Source organism: Dendrobium catenatum, unplaced genomic scaffold (genome assembly GCF_001605985.2).
Source record: "Dendrobium catenatum unplaced genomic scaffold, ASM160598v2 fragScaff_scaffold_264, whole genome shotgun sequence".
In the NCBI taxonomy this organism is placed as follows: Eukaryota; Viridiplantae; Streptophyta; class Magnoliopsida; order Asparagales; family Orchidaceae; genus Dendrobium; species Dendrobium catenatum.
This window is the reverse complement of record NW_021318726.1, coordinates 84,445-96,472: the sequence shown is the minus strand read 5'-3', so window position 1 is coordinate 96,472 and position 12,028 is coordinate 84,445. Positions and strand designations below refer to the sequence as shown.

At 37.5% G+C, this 12,028-nt stretch overlaps 1 protein-coding gene across 5 annotated transcripts in view; it reads right to left on the bottom strand.

Moving 5' to 3' along the window:
- LOC110101389 (beta-galactosidase) overlaps positions 1-10,319 on the bottom strand; it is a 115,931-nt gene extending 105,612 nt beyond the window's left edge. For 2 of the 5 annotated variants that reach the window (XM_028693345.1, XM_028693349.1), the window contains exon 1: positions 7,144-7,362. The gene's annotated coding sequence lies outside the window, so the exon portion shown is untranslated. Of the gene's footprint in view, positions 1-7,143; positions 7,364-10,076 lie in introns of those variants that run through there. The other 3 variants (XM_028693346.1, XM_028693348.1, XM_028693347.1) reach the window with 3 other exon arrangements.
- Positions 10,320-12,028: the final 1,709 nt, after the last annotated feature.

The window sequence follows — 12,028 nt, the reverse complement described above, 5'->3', positions numbered from 1 at the left end:
GTCGGCTACATGAATCCTTTTTCAAACCTTAATATAGGGACGATGAGGGAAAATCAGGAGGTAAAAATTTTGGAGGAAGAAAATGAGATGTCACCTTTGAAGCCACTTCTAAGGAGGGGAACAGATGAAGAGTATGGCCGGCAAAGAAACTGGGATGATGAAGAACAAAGAGCTTATTTGGGGTGGTGGGACACATGGAGGGGTCACAACATCTGCTATACTGAAGAAGGAAGAAGCTATTGGGACGATGGCAAGCCTAGGGTGAGAAAATTGAAGATGCTGATTTTTTTAGGAAGAAGATGTTCACGGGTGAATTTATAGGGTGGAGCAATATTTTACTATAAATCGGTTCACAAAAGATCAAAAACTCACTGCATCCGCTCTTTGTCTGGAAGGGAAGGTTTTGTCCTAGTATTAATGGAGAGACTTGCGAGATCCGATCCGATCATGGAGGGAGTTCAAAGACTGTTTACTATAATGTCTCCAAACTAGTCATAAAGGAGACTTCTATGAATTAAAAAATAATAATAATAAGGGAGACTTCTATGAATTGTTCTCTGCTCTAGTGCAAGAGAGGAAGGTGATAGAGTAACAGAAGAAGTTCAAGTACTTATTGAGAAAATTGGGAAGGTTTTCAGATAATGTGCTAAAGAGGAACTTTATGAAGGGGCACAAGCCTGATATTCTTGGAATTGTTTGAGTACTGAGACCACATAGCTTAAGAGAGGCTATGGAGTTAGAAAAGCTAGTGGAGGATAAAAACTCCTTGTAGAGGAGTAGCCCTGGCATCATTTCGATATTCTCCTATCGCACAACCACTACATTTTAGGCACCAAAGGTGCAAATGGTGCCTATTCAGAAGGTAGCCCCGAGGGATAGAGGTTAGAGAGTACGACCAATGGGGAACTTCAAGAAGTTGGTTGAGTCAAAATTTTAGGAGAAGAAGGCAAAGGGTTTATGCTTTAGGTGTGATGAGAAGTTCGCTCCAGACCACCATTTTAAGGACCATTCTTTACAGGTCCTAATAGTCTACAATGAGGAGGAAGATGCTCCCGAGGAGGAAGTAGAGAAGGAAGATGATAAGTTGCACTTAGATGTTGCAGAGGTACCCATACATCAGTGATCGGGTTCACACCAAACCACACCATGAAGGTTAAGAGAAAGATCAGGCATCAGGAGGTGGTAGTACTGGTGGATAGTGGAGCTACCCACAACATCATTTCCAACAGGATGATAGATCAGTTGGGACTGAAATTAGCGGACATGAGGGGCTTTTGGGTTATGATGGGAACAGGAAAATTAGAGAAGAGTAGAGGATTTGCAAAAGAGTGTTCCTAATCCTCCAATAGGTTCAGGTATTGGAAAACTTTTTGTCATTGGATTTGGCGAGCATAGATGTGATACTTGGAATGAAGTGGCTGCAGAAGTTGGGGAACACCAAGTTTGATTGGAGGGCACTAACAATGGCGTTCAAGGTTGAGGGGATGAGAGTGGTTATTAGGGGGGGTCCTAGCCTATCTAAAACGATAGTTTCACTCAAAACTAAGGTGAGGGCAACCCAAGGTAAAGGAGTGGGATTTTTGGTGGCCAGCTGGGATATCTGTTAGAGGCACAAATATTGGCAATGGCTCCAGGAAGACTTTTGTAACCTCTAGCTCTGCTAGAGGTATGGGAAGAGATAACCATGAATTTCATTAAACGTTAGCAAAAACCAAAGATGTTTTCGATGGTTTTGGCAATACTGGATAGGTTGAGCAAATATGCTCAATTCATTTCCCTGCAACACCCATACATGGCGGTTTCAATGGTAGCAGCATTTATTCGAGAGGTGGTCCGACTACATGAAATTCTAAAGTCCATAGTGTCAGATAGAGACAAGGTGTTCCTGAGCCACTTCTGGATAGAGCTATTCAAGATGCAGGGGACCATTTTGAAGAGAAGTACAGTATACCATCCACAGACTAAACGGCAAACTGAGGTGGTGAACAGGAGTCTAGAGATTTATTTGAAATGTTTTGTATCAAAAACACCCAAGACCTAGGTGAAGTGGTTACCTTGGGTCGAGTACTTATACAATACATCCTATCATAGTGCAACATAGATTACACCCTTCAAAATCCTTTATGATAGAGACCCTCACCTGATATGCTATGAGACCAAGAGCACTCTAGTTTGATTAGTGGAAAGCAGTTAGAGGAACGGTATAGGATATTGGGAGAGCTAAAGAGGCACCTACTGAGGGCACAACAAATTATGAAGAAGCAAGCTGACGGGTATAGAAGGGATGTGCAATTCAAGGTGAGAGATAAAGTGTATTTGAAGATTCGACCCTCCAAATAGATGACCTCAGCTCGAAGAAGAAATGAAAAGTTATATCCATGATATTGTGTCTTATGGGTTATGGAGAGAATTAGTGTCATGGTGTATCATTTCCAACTACCCCCTATTTCCACTATACAACCATTATTCCATTTGCCCCAGCTAAGGAAAGTTATTGGTGACCACAGTTCGTCTATGATGCTATCGATGACCTTGACAGAAGAAATAGAGGTGATCCTGAAGCCAATGGAAGTAAGAAGAGTTCGCTCAACAATAGGACGAGCTAGAGAAGTGTTAATCGAGTGGAAGAAACTGCTTGACTATGAAGAAACATAGGAATCATATCAAATGATTCAGCAATAGTTTCCTCTGTTCCATCTTAAGGACAAAATGGCTCATTGGGAGAGGAGTATTGATAGACCGGATGAACCAGTCCAGCTAATCAACCCAATCCCAGTAAAGGGGCTAGTATAAATGGCGAGCGAAAGAGTCCTAGGGCAAGGAAAGGGGGAGGCTCAAAGGGGATTAATTCTACCTTTAATTACTTACCATAGAAAATAAAAATTGAGAGGAAATTAGGAAGGTTTATTTAGGAAAATGGTTGATTTGAATTCAGACCTGGGAGGGAATTAGGAAGGTTTATTTAGAGAAAGATGGCTAATTTGAAATCATATTTGGGAGTAAATTAGGAAGGTTTATTTAGGGAAAGAGAGATTATTTGAATTTAGATTTGAGAGAAAATTAGGAAAGTTTATTTAGAATTAATTAGGTTGTTCTATAGGGAGGAGAGGATTTTGTGTTTGCAGTAGTTTTCTTTCAAGTTGTTCCTAGGGTGCCTAGGGATTATGGAGAGTCGATCTACCTCTTGAATAGTATATTAACTTGTATCTTGGTTTGTTGAGCCGATATCAATAAAACTAGCTCATAATCTCATTCTTTCTCACTGATTTTTGTTGAGTTTTCTCTTCGTTAGTGTTGTTTTAGCTGCGTAGAGATCGGATTCCTATCAGGATCCTCGTCAGCAACCATGGTAGTATTATCTAATGGGGGATTTATAGACCTAAAAAAAAGTTCAATGAAGGATCACATTTTTAGTTTAGTTTAGCTAATAAGGGCTTAATGTTATATCAAGTACATTTTATGGCTCAAAACTCATAAGCCTAGCTATTGGAGGATATTTGATCACAGGATGTAACCGCAATATTGTTTTATCATTACAATCAAGATAAACATCTACTCAAGGGGGCATGTGCAAAGTCATTACTAGCATGAGCTTTTTTATAGTGATCTTATAGATGCGTTTGATATGAAATTAACTCGTTATGAGTTACAGTCAAACAAATTTATTATTTTTAAAAAACTAATGCAAAAGATAAATGGATGCAAGTGAGAGGGCATCTCCTTTACGGTCATTTGTGTGCGGCTCTCGTGAGTGCCTACGTGGGGGCCGAACCGAGTGAAGAAAAGAATTAAGAGAGGGAGCGAATAGGAACTGTGTGCGTGCATGCTTGAGCGGAGACAAGCGGCTCTCGTACGTGCGTTGGAGCGAAACCGAGCAAGGAACAAACAGTTGAAGAGCTATTGTACACACCATCAAATCCTCCACTCGAAGAGCCCCTCCATGCCCCAAATCCCGACCGCTTTTGCATATTCCCGATCCGCTACACTCATATCTAGGAGATGTACAGAAAGGCTACAGCCCCCTTCTAGACAATAGAATAAGTCGACCTCTCACAAGATCTCCGCCACTCGGATCAATCCCTCAAATCGGACAAATGCTACTTCGTAACCCACATTCTTACCTTCTTCATTGTCGCTGACGAAATCGCCATTGATAATCTTGTAGGACAAATTTCGACTGAAGTTGATTCACTAGATTCGAAGCTCGCTGATAGAACGGTCCTAGGAGTTTCCCAAATGATGCAAGCAATGGGGAATAAGATGGCTTTCTTGGTGGTAAGGCAGTTCACTGTTACGGTCCAATGCGTGCTTATGGTGACCGAAGAGTTGGTGAGCATGCAGATGGTGAAATACGCTACTTCCCTAAGTAGGGAGTCGATCGTGGACATCGAGGGTGAGCCCTTCATTGCCATAATTCTAAAAAAATATTGGTCCTTCTGCTTCCTTCTTGCGTCTAAGACCAAGGAGAGTTCGAGCTGAAGGGCTCCTCTCGCATGCAACGTTCAGAGTTGACCAAGCAGAAGCGAGAGAATTTGAGCCTCTGCTTGCGTGCATATGGAAAGAGTTGAGAGTTCGCTCTCATGAGGATCTAGGGCTAGGACAAGAAAAAGTGCATGATTTGCACTCCTTCCCACGATTAGATAAGAGGGAGGCCTTGTATATGTCTATATGGGGTCGATCGAACAGGAGTGTTCGGGCAGAGTCGAAAGACTCATTTGCATTGGGGTGAAGGATAGCTCAATCGGACGGAAGGAGATTTGCATGCCAAGTACTGAGCCGCTTGAGACGTGTTTTATGTTGTTGTCTTTGAAGCTTGCCGCAACCCTAAAAATATATTTCTTTCATACTGTTGTGCCTTCATTGTTGGTCTTCCATTGTGGTTGTTATCCTATTTATAACCAATTCAGCCTTCATTGCTGCTCTGCTTAATATAATATCCATTACTACCCATTGACACCGTACTGTCTGACGCTAATTTCTCTCAAAGTTTTAACCAAATGGAGAACTCTATGGCGCACCAAGAGACTTGATAACTCTACTTTTCTAGGCATAATTACCAAGCTTGGAATGACAGATCTATATTCTTTAGCTTTAAGGAGAGAGATAAAATCTCAATGGTCTCTTGGCCCTTGGTCCCACGACCAGCACGGCGATCCGTGGGAGGCTCACCTAGATCATGCCGATCTCATTACATATTAAGGTGGCTGATTTGGGAAGGATTATATTAAGACAATTATGCATGATTCCGTATTTAGTTATTTTTTTATTAAGATATCTTGTATAGATCTATAAATAGGAATAATTTTGTATAATAAAACTAAGCCTTTTCTCTCTCCAATTCTCTGAATTTAACAAGGACCATGAAAGAACACAATGTGAATAAAAAAATTACATCAAAATCCTTTATTTAGCCCTACATTACATTTACCCAAGTAAGCTAAATTTATTTTCAATATCAATCATCAAAATCATTTTTTTACTATAATCGTTTGCTAATTTATTCATAAAAAGCTGGCCACAAGTCCAACTCAGCACCTCATTTCTCTAGCAATGAATTAACATTAAAAAACATACAAGATTATTACCTCAATGATGGCTTTGTAAAAGTTACCTTTGTCAAAAATTTATCTCCATGATATTCTCTCGTAATATAATACTCCTAGGATACTTATACATAATAAGCTATATAAAGAAGATGCATTTTAAAGAAAACTATTGGTGAATATATAAAATCAGTAAGACTTTAAATTACCAACTAAAGATAAATAGAATAATGAAGTTCAAAAATTATTAAATGCAGCTTTTTTGGTAATATAAACGATATGCTGCAAATGCAAGATTGACCTTATTTTAAAGGTTCTCAAAAATAGTATAAATATATTATGCATTTCCATCAAAAAGTTGGAGAAAGGAAATAGAATAACAATTAACAAATGAATCAATTTGCTTAATTAAGAGTTATATGAACTCATTTATCTCTTACTGTAAAAGTCAACTAAAGAAATCTAACTGAAAATCAATTTGCTTAGTAAATAGTATATCTCTGTCTGTTAAAGCCTAATTAGCAATTTATCAACCCAACTGAAAACCAAAGTAGCAATCCCAACAGAAATCAATGCTAAACGAATTAGAAAGCAGAAATTTACATACATATCACTATATACTTCTTATTTTACATATCTAGCACCTGAAATATTAATATTACACTTATACCACTCAAATCTTTAATTTACATCATTTCTACCACTCCGTCTACCGCCTTCCTCACGACGTCTTTCTTCCCGCTGAAAACTCCTCTTTGCGCACAGCATTTGGCGAGTATTATATCGGACGTCTTTCTTCTCGTCATCTGAGGGCTTGTTTATTCATTTGTAAGTATATTATTTGTCTGATCCTTCCCAGGACGCTACTTTGATGATGCCCTTAGCAGAGCTTTATCCATCCTATTCCATTTTTTATTATGCTCTTAGCAGAGCTTTTCCTGTGGATTGTAGAGGCTTTTCAGTCAAGAAAAATTTCCATATATTTTGAATTTCTTAGCCGTAAGTTAAATAGCAGATTCATCACTATAATACCCTCTATATCTTCACAGGTGATTTGGAATGAAGTCCGGCATTTTTAACGAAGTCGGTAATTTTTAACGAAACCCACCAAGCTTATGTGCATTTCAACACAGTTTATACATTAAAAAAAAGCTTAGAAAGCCTCATTTAGGTGACGAACAACTAGCCAAACACCGAGCAAACAAAATCATTTAGAATAAAATGAAAGCATTCATCAGAACTCACCTTGCTCCCCTTTTGCGAGTTCAGATTCCTCCATCCAGTTCGTTCGCCCTAACTTCCTCTCAGATTCGCGCCAAGCGGAGAAATTGACGTCGTGAGGAAGGCGGTAGGCGGAGTGGTAGAAATGATGTAAATTAGGGATTTGAGTGGTATAAGTGTAATATTAATGTTTGAGGTGTTAGATATGTAAAATAAGAGGTATATAGTGGTATGTATGTAAATTTCCCTAAATATTTATATATGCATCCACATAACAGATTCAGAAATGCCATCTAGATTTTTTAGGGCAAGCCGTCTATCTTTCTAATTTAAAAAAAATATTGTAAACAAAAAAGAGAAGGAACCTTAAGAAGCATACCTCTTACAGCAGGATAGCGTCGTCGGTCGCCGGAGGGAGCAAGGCCGCGACAATTCAGAGGGCCGCGAAGGACGAACCGCAAGGCCGAAGCGTGAGCGAGGTTAGCTACATGAACAGAGGATAAAATCACGAGAAGCGTAACCGAGAGTATCTTCGAGCCTTCGCCTGCTACCTGTGTGCCGCGTGCATGAAGAGATGTGGAACGACGAATAGCGAACCGGGAGTTCGGCATCCGGCTTAGATTATAAGATTAGGCCCAATTTATTTATGTTTATATTTAGAAAAATGTACATACATATCATTATCTTATTATTATTTTACATATTTAATAGATATTAAATATTAATATTATATTTATACCACTCAAATTTTTAATTTACATCATTTCTAACACTCAGTCCCCCGCATACTTCACGACATCTCCTTCCCTTTTTTGACGCCCATCTAGACGACATATCAGAGCTTGCGAGACAGGAGAAAGGTGAGTTCTACTGCTCGCATCTGAACAGCAAATCCCGTAAACTGCTTTCCTACTACAGTCCTCACATTTTCCTTCCCGGGTTCTGTCTTCTATCCAATTAAGAGCGTAATTGTTGGTAACTTTGTTTCAAAGCCATGCGAATTTGTACCAGTTTTATTTCTTTTAGTTATGCTTGTTTTAGTTTAGCAGTAAACGAATGCTACTTCGTAACCCACATTCTTAACTTCTTCATTGTCGCTAATGGAATCGCCATTGAAAATCTTGCAGGTCAAATTTGGACTGAAGTTGATTCCCTAGATTCGAAGCTCGCTGATAGAATGGTCCTAACACGTGGAGTTTCCCAGATAATGCAAGCGATGGGGGCATAAGATGGCTTTCTTGGTGGTAAGGCGATTCACTGTTACGGTCCAATGCATGCTTATGGTGATCGAAGGATGGTGAGCATGCAGATGGTGAAGTACGCTACTTCCCTAAGTAGGGAGTCGATCATGGACATCGAGGGTAAGGCCTTCATTGCCATAATTCTAAATAATATTAGTCCTTCTGCTTCCTTCTTGCATCTAAGACCAAGGAGAGTTCAAGCTGAAGGGCTCCTCTCGCATGCAACGTTCAGAGTTGACCAAGCAGAAGCGAGAGAATTTGAGTCTCTGCTTGCGTGTATATGGAAAGAGTTGAGAGTTCGCTCTCGTGAGGATCTAGGGCTAGGACAAGCAAAAGTGCATGATTTGCACTCCTTCCCACGATTAGACAAGAGGTAGGCCTTGTATATGTCTATATGGGGTCGATTGAAAAGGAGTGTTCGGGTGGAGTCAAAAGACTTATTTGCATTGGGGTGAAGGATAGCTCAATCGGACGGAAGGAGATTTTGCATGCCAAGTGCTATGTCGCTTGAGACGTGTTTTATGTTGTTGTCTTTGAAGCTTGCCGCAACTTAAAAATATATTTCTTTCATACTGTTGTGCCTTCATTGTTGGTCTTCCATTATGGTTGTTATCCTATCTATAACCAATTCAGCCTTCATTGTTGTTCTGCGTAATATAACATCCATTACTACCCATTGACACCGTAATGTCTGGAGCTAATTTTTCTCAAAGTTTTAACAAAATGGAGAACTCTATGGTGCACCAAGAGACTTGATAACTCTACTTTTTTGGGACTAATTACCAAGCTTGGAATGACATATCTATATTCTTTAGCTTTAGGGAGAGAGTTAAAATCTCAATCGTCTCTTGGCCCTTGGTCCCACGGCCAGCACGGGGATCCGTGGGAGGCTCACCTAGATCATGCCGATCTCATTACATATTAAGGCTTGGGAAGGATTATATTAAGACAATTATGCATGATTCGGTATTTAGTTATTTTTTATTAAGATATCTTGTATAGATCTATAAATAGGGATAATTTTGTATAATAAAACTAAGCCTTTTCTCCGACCTACCCGGCATGAATCCAAATTGATTTTGAGAAACATTAGTATCACGCCGCAACCTATGCTCTATAACAAGGACCATGAAAAAACAAAATGTGAATAAAAAAATTACATCAAAATCCTTTATTTAGCCCTACATTACATTTACCCAAGTAAGAGTAAGCTAAATTTATTTTCAATATCAATCATCAAAATCATTTTTTTACTATAATTATTTGCTAATTTATTCGTAAAAAGCTGGAAACAAGTCCAACTCAGCACCTCATTTCTCTAGCAATGAATTAACATTAAAAAACATACAAGATTATCACCTCAATGATGGCTTTGTAAAAGTTACCTTTGTCAAAAATTTATCTCCATGATATTCTCTTGTAATATAATACTCCTAGGATACTTATACATAATAAGCAATATAAAGAAGATGCATTTTAAAGAAAAATATTGGTGAATATATAAAATCAGTAAGACTTTAAATACCAACTAAAGATAAATAGAATAATGAAGTTCAAAAATTATTATATGCAGCTTTTTTGGTAATATAAACGATAGGCTGCAAATGCATGATTGGCCTTTTTTTAAAGGTTCTCAAAAATAGTATAAATATATTATGCATTTCCATCCAAAAGTTGGAGAAAGGAAATAGAATAACAATCAACAAATGAATCAATTTGCTTAATTAAGAGTTATATGAACTCATTTATCTCTTGCTGTAAAAGTCTACTAAAGAAATCTAACTGAAAACCAAACGGTTAAAACCAAACTGAAAATCAATTTGCTTAGTAAATAGTATATCTCTTTCTGTTAAAGCCTAATTAGCAATTTATCAACCCAACTAAAAACCAAAGTAGCAATCCCAACAGAAATCAATGCTAAACGAGTTAGAAAGCAGCTGGATAAATATTTATATATGCATCCACATAACAGATTCAGAAATGCCATCTAGATTTTTTAGGGCAAGCCGTCTATCTTTCTAATTTACAAAATTTTGTAAGCAAAAAAGAGAAGGAACCTTAAGAAGCATACCTTACAGCAGGATAGCGTCGTCGGTCGCCGGAGGGAGCAAGGCCGCGACAATTCAGAGGGCCGCGAAGGACGAACCGCCAAGCGGAAGCGTGCAGCAAGCCCGAAGCGTGAGCGAGGTTAGCTACATGAACAGAGGATGAAATCATGAGAAGCGTAACCGAGAGTAGCTTCGAGCCTTCGCCTGCTACCTGTGTGCCGCGTGCATGAAGAGATATGAAACGACGAATAGCGAACCGGGAGTTGGGCATCCGGCTTAAGAGAAATTATTGTGCGCCGAATCAGCATATTCGGATTCCAATGCACTCGGTTTTTTTTTTTTTTGGGAAATTTTAATGCACTCGGTCTCATAGTGCATCCCCTGATGTGACAGATGGTGAATTCCGCATACAATAATTTCTCCCAGCTTAGATTATAAGATTAGGACCCAATTTATTTATGTTTATATTTAGGAAAATTTACTTACATTGATACATAGCATTATGTTGCTATTATTTTAAAAATCTAATACCTTAAATATTAATATTATATTTATATCACTCAAATTTTTAATTTACATCATTTCTAACACTCCGTTTCCCGCATACTTCACGACAACTTCTTACCTTTTTTGACACGTATCTAGACGACATATCAGAGCTTGCGAGACAGGAGAAAAGTGAGTTCTACTGCTCACATCTGAACAGCAAATCCCGTAAACTACTTTCCTACTACAGTCCTCACATTTTCCTTCCCGGGTTCTGTCTTCCATCCAATTAAGAGCGTAATTGTTGGTAACTTCGTTTCAAAGCCATGCGAATTTGTACCATTTTTATTTCTTTGAGTTATGCTTGTTTTAGAAAGCAAGATTTCTTTTTCTTTGATGCCAAGCATATATGTTATGAAATTTGTTGTTATTTAATTTATTCCTTCTTTCTTTTCTTCCATGGCTTTAACAAATAATTATTTGTTGTTTGTCAATAATGAGGGAGATTGTCTGAAACAGATATTTGAAAGAAATCTTGCATTTACTCGAAGCAATTATTGATATGTTAAAAGCCGACCTATTTCGTGAGTACTTAATGATTGGTTTAAAAGACTATAAATTTTTAAATAACATTTTTATTATTGATGTTGTAGGCTTATCTTGACAATGCTTGAAATAATTTATATGGAGAGCGGAAAGAGTATATTTCCGTTCTATTTAGGTATGGAGGAGTATGGGTTCAAACCAATGAAAGTGGCAAACAAATGATTGCGAAAGTTGAGAAAGGACAACTCACTATTTTCATGCTTAGAGGGGAGATTGCTAGAACGTGTCCATGGCTTAAGGGGTGTGAAACCCTTAAAATTTTTAAGAATTTTTTTTAACCTACATTTGTTAATAATTATTTCAGTAGTCATTATAAGTCCAAATCACATTAATCCGTCTTTGCTAGAACATTAATAGTATTGCGTTTTAGCTTTCCTATTTTATTCAAAAATTTTGGGCGTTGTTGAAATTTTATAAGAAATCGGCACCTGTCGGTATAAATGAGATTTTTGGAAACGTCAAGTGTCTGTTTTGCAAAACCATTTCACTAAAATTTTCTAAATAAAATAAGTTAATTTAGAAATATTTTGATTAAAATTTAATATCCGTTACAAAAAAATAGTGATAATTTTGTATAGATAAAATCTTTACCGTGTAACTTTTTATATACTATAGAAATCATGAGTATACACATTTTAAATATTTTCTTAAAATTTTACAACGTAAATTTTAAAAATTGTTGGGTTTTTTTTAATAAAAAATTATGTGGATGTTAAAAAATAATGTTGTAATACAATAAAAGTGTTAAAATATCATTTTACACAATCCCTCATAATTTAGAAAATTTCTTTAAAAAAATGCATTTTTGTCTAGTAGGATTTGTTGTTGTCTACCAATATACAATACTATGTAATTTTGATACATGCTCAATTACTCTTTAATT